The 5,432-nt window shown below is 45.9% G+C and overlaps 1 pseudogene; it reads right to left on the bottom strand.

The window, feature by feature from the left end:
• Positions 1–3,530: 3,530 nt before the first annotated feature.
• Positions 3,531–4,546, bottom strand: LOC102429427 (annotated as a pseudogene).
• Between the last annotated feature and the right edge of the window lie 886 nt (positions 4,547–5,432).

The following is a 5,432-nucleotide window of genomic DNA, read 5'->3' as shown; positions in this document are numbered from 1 at the left end:
GTAGCTAGTGCCTAAGTGAGGAAGATGCCACCAGGGACCTGAGCAGGTGGGCAATGCAGTGGGAGTGAGGGGCCAGCTGGGCTTCAGGCATGCTGGAGCCCCTAGTCCAGGCCCTGTGGTTGCCGTGGCAACAGCCCAGGTTTGCCATCACAAAGGCTTCATGAAAGTTCTAACCGAAAGTCTCAGTCTCTGTGTGTGATCACACCGATACTGAGGCACAGTCTCCGGCGACATTATCTCAGTTCTAAGAGCTCAGATAGCAGAATAGGTCAGATTTTGCTTGGGCTTTTGTTGTTGTTGTTAATTCTCACCCAAGGATATTTTTCCATTGATTTTTAGAGAGAGTGGGAGGGGGAGAGACAGAGCAAGAGAGAAGCAACAATGTGAGAGAGACATATTGCTTGGTTGCCTCCCACACGTGCCCCGACCAGGGGCCGGGGATGGAGCCTGCAACTGAAGTATGTGCCCTTGACCGGAATCGAACCCAGGACCTTTCATCCATGGGCCAATGCTCTAGCCACTGAACCAAAATGGCTAGGGACTTGCTTGGGCTTTTAAATCACTTCTGAGCCTGAATCCTGGCTCGTCTGCTTACTGATTGTGTGGCTTTGAAAATCATCATTTGGGTATGCTAAGTTTTAAGATCTATTAGGGTAAATATGCTAGCATCACTGTTATGCTTCATAATTACTTTTAAAAACTCTGATATTTTTGCCCAATCATTCTTGAAGCTGAATGTCACAACCAACATGTCATGTTTTATAAAAATACAGTGAGAATTTTGACTTTTGATATCGACTCTTAAAAAGTTTTTAAATTTTTTCAATTAGTTGACATTCAATATTGTATTAGTTTCAGGTGTACAGCACAGTGGTTAGATATTTATATAATTTACAAAGTGACCCCCTTGTAAGTCTTACACCCACCTGACACTATACACAGTTATTACAATACTAGAGGCCCAGCACGATTGAAATTGTGTGAGGAGGCACCCCGAGCGGGGGGGGGGGGGGGGGGGGGGGGGGGCGGGACCCGCACCTGACCCACTGCCTTGTGTTCGCTGGGGCGGGGGCAGGCACTCCTGTGTATTGTGTCTCCACTCCGGCCGCCCCCAACTCCACCCTCCCCGCAGGCCGCTGGGGTGGGGGCGGCAGGCAGTCCCCTCCTGCCCATCTGCGTGGGCAGCTGCTCCTGAGCGGTGGTGATATAGCCTCCTCCTGAGCCGTCTGATGCTTGGCTAATTAGCATATTCCCTGTTTCTCTATATATATAGATTATTGACTATATTTCTAAACTGCACTTTCCATCCTGTGACTATTCTGTAACTGCCAATTTGTAGTACTTAATCCCTTCACCTTTCATCCAGCTCCCCACCCCCACTCCCTTCTGGCAGCCATCAGTTTGTTCTCTGTATCGATCTATGAGTTTGTTTCTGTTCTGTTTGTTCATTTATTTTGTTTTTAGATTCCACATATAAGTGAAATCATCCGGCATTTGTCTTTTTCTGTTTGATTTATTTCACCTACCATAATACCCTCCAGGTCCATCTACTGGTATGTTTTCGCAAATAGTAAGATTTTACTCTGTTTTATGGTTGAGACTACAATGTTCCATTGCGCATACATACCACCTCTTCTTTATCCATTTGTCTTTTGATTGGAACATTTAATCAATTTACATTTACATTAATTATTAATAGGTATGCAGTTATTTTATTCCCTGCTCTCTTGTGTGTGATGACTTTCTGTAGTGTGATGTTTGGATTCCTTTCCCTGGACTTTTTGTATATCGCTTGTCGGTTTTTGGTTTGTGGTTACCTGGTGCTTCATCTAGGCCAAGTATGTTTATAGCAGTCTATTTTATTTTTTTAAATTTTTTTTAGCAGTCTATTTTAAGTTGATGGTTGCTTAAGTTCGAACACATTCTAAAATCACTACCATTTTTACCGCTCTGTCCACATTGATGCTTTTGCCACTAATTTTTTACTTTTTGTGTGTGTTTGTATGTATCCCTGAATTTACTGTTGCAATTAAACATAATCTTTCTACTTTTGCCTTTTAAATTTTGTACTAGCTTTAGTGGTGGTTGGTCCACTGCTTTATGATGTGTTTTCCTTTGTCAGTGAGTATTTTTTTCTTTGTGGTATTTATTAATTTTTTAGAGAGGGAGGGAGGGGGAAAGAGAGAGAGAGAGAGAGAGACTCCCATATGCTCCCCTACCACCTGCAAGTGGTTATGCTGTGAACTAGGCCGGCTGCCTCTGGAGCCTGGCTTTCCATGACTTAGCAACTTAGCGAGAGGAACAGGGCACGCTGAGCCAGCCCTGTTTGTTTGGGTTTGTGGACCTTTTAGAGATTTTAGGAAAGTCTGCAGCAGGGGTCCAGGCTGGCAGCTTGAGCGGATTAGCCTCTGAAAGAGGCTGGGGCCTGAGCCTGAACTGGGTGGGGCAGGGCCTGAGGGCTAGCTGAGTTAGCCCTGTTAGTGGAAGCTCAGATTTGACACTCACCTGTGCCTGCAAGGGGGAGGGCTCAACAAAGCAACAACCAAAGCAACAACAGTGCCTGCTGGCACTTTAGTCCTGGATAGCGGGAGCGGTCCTGCACCCTTTACTCTGAAGCCACAATTCAGTTCCTCCCCATATATTCATGGCACTTTCAAAGCGCTGGATTTTAGAGCAAGTGTTGGTGAGTGAGTGAGTCTAAGACAATATGACATCTGGGTCTACAGCAGCCCTCTGTCTCCCCCACAGATTCGATTGACTCTTTATAGTAACTTATTTTTATCTTTACTACACTCCGTATTCCCAAACAGCAGTTGAATTTAGCTCAGATAACAACGTATTCATGTTTTTATTACTCTGACTGTGCTTTTCTTTAAAAAATAAAAACTCTATATCCAAGTCACCATTGAAAGCAGGATCCTTATTCATTAACTAGAGGCCCAATGCACGAAATTCGTGCACTGGTAGGGTCCCTAGTGGCTGCTGGCTGCCAGCCGGGGCCTCCCTCCCTTCCCCCGGCCAGCCCCACCCCCTGGTCAAACTCCCGGATGGAGGGGATAATTTGCATGCTACACTTTTATTATATATAATTATGCTTTTATTATATAGGATAGGATTATATGTCTTGCCCACTTTCTTCAACAAACCTGGTGTCCTATAATGAGGCTCCTTTCTTACCAACTTTGACTGGTTGCCAAGGAGACTCCACGGCCACCCTGTATAAGCTCATGTTTCCCCTCTTCCTTTCTGCTAAAAAGAGGGTAATTCCAGGGTCAAGGGCAAGATGTTAGGGAACTAGAGGCTATAGATTCAGCCTAATAATAGAGAACTGAAGGGAACAATATGTTCCCTCTCATTCCATCTCTCAGCAGGAAAAGTACTTGAGTTCAAATGATAAAACGTGAAGTTTTACACATGAAGGAATACTGTTTCAAAACAGTCGGAATATCCTTCCTTGCAAAAACCCCAGGGGAATTGGCATCTATCCCTGGCTTCACTAGAGTTAGATTTCCCTAATAAGAGAAACTCTGTTATTCTGGAAAAAAAAATTGTTCTTTATAGTCAACCCAGTCAGAGGGAAGGATAGTTCCAAATGTTTGGACTTCTGGAGACGGTTTATTGTTCCTCTTCCAGACTGTGCCATTGATTCTTGCATAAAGTTCTGTGATGCTGGCTCTTCACAGCTTTCCTCTGCAACTCTGAGGTCCATACCATCAGTGTCCCTGTCTGCTTCCTCATCCTCTTCACTGGAGGTTCTCTAGTCAGGATCGAGTCAGAGGGTCCCGTACAGGAGAAAAGCTATCTGGAGCAGCTCCTGTGTCCAAGGCCAGGAGCCCACGTCTTTCTGTAGGTGGTCCTGCTGTCCTTCCGGCTGCAGGCTCTGTGCACTGGCCAGTGATTTCCTCAGACGCTCAGATTCGGGATGATTCTCCCTTTCCTCTTCCTCTGCCGCACTGGTGACTGGCACAGAGAGTTCACCTACGCCTGACCCAGGAACAGCAGGCACACCCACCATCCTGAGTGAGCTGTACGACTCATCGAACACCAAGCTCATTGAATGAATCAGGTTACTGACATATGCAGCATCTCAGGAAGCTTCAAAATCTTGCATGCATCCCACTGCCAAGCTGTGACCGATGATGTCAGTGTTATTCACGATCACCATGGAAGGAAGCGTGGTTTTGTACAAGATGCTGCAGGCGCAGAGCGTACTGGACATGAAGGTCACGGGGTTGGTGCTTCTTGATGTGTCCATCACATCCATGGCACTCGTTGGGAATGAGGATGTCAGGGCCTCAGCGATGACTGTCCCAGAGGCTGACCAGGTGAATGCTTCAATCTGCCCAGGTGTGTCCATTAAGACATATTTAGACATGGTCTGGGCCTTCTCAAATTTCATCACCTGATCAAATCTGGTAGCAAAGAGATTGGGTGAGCTCACTGTGCCACTTTTGGGCCCGAGTCCATATTGCTTCATGACTTCTTTAGACTTCACAGTGCCACCGATATCAATATTGGCAGGAAAGGGAACTTCATGCACAGCGGGGTCCAGCTAGAGAGCCTCGGCTACGCAGGTGTCCTTGAGCCTCTGGACAAAGATCCCGCCATTCCCAACACCAACAGAGCCCGGGAAGCCTGGCGCTCAGCTGCAGCTGCGGGCGCTGCCATCTTTCTCCTCTTTGTTTGCGCTTTTAAATTTTCTTTAATTGCCTGGCTGGCGTGGCTCAGTGGTTGAGCATCGACCTATGAACCAGGAGGTCACGGTTTGATTCCTGGTCAGGGCACATGCCTGGGTTGCAGGCTTGATCCCCAGTGGGGGGGAGGGCGGCAGGCAGGAGGCAGCTGATTGATGTCTCACTCTCATTGATATTTCTACCTCTCTATTCCTCTCCCTTCCCATCTCTAAAATCAATAAAATTATATTTAAAATTTTTGTTTTATTGAATAAATACTATGTGTCACACATGCTAAATCTGGAATGTGATTTGCCTTGGTACTGCTGTAAATAGAAGCTCTTTGCACTGTATTTTCCATCTCACTCATAGTTAGGGATACATTTGATTTTTTTAAAATTGATACCGTGTATCCTGTAACTTTGAACTCTTTGCTTCTAGGATTTTTTGTTGTTGTCACTATTGCTTTGCTTTGATTGACTTCCTTGGATCTTTTATGTATTTAATCATGTTGCTTACCCTCCAATATATGTTTTTACTTTTCCTAGTTTATTTCTTTATTTAGACTATCCTATGTAATAAAGAGGTAATATGCAAATTGACCACCACATCCTCACAAGATGGCTGCCTATGACCAGGCCAGCAGGAGGGGTTAGTGAGGGATGCCCAAATGACTAAAAAAACGCGGTGGGTGGGGAACCCAGCCTTTGGGGGGGGGGGGGGGGGGAGGGGTGCTGTGAGGGGCGACCAGGCTGGCAG

This window comes from Myotis lucifugus, unplaced genomic scaffold (assembly GCF_000147115.1).
Source record: "Myotis lucifugus unplaced genomic scaffold, Myoluc2.0 scaffold_190, whole genome shotgun sequence".
Lineage (NCBI taxonomy): Eukaryota > Metazoa > Chordata > Mammalia > Chiroptera > Vespertilionidae > Myotis > Myotis lucifugus.
This window is presented reverse-complemented; position numbering and strand designations above follow the sequence as displayed.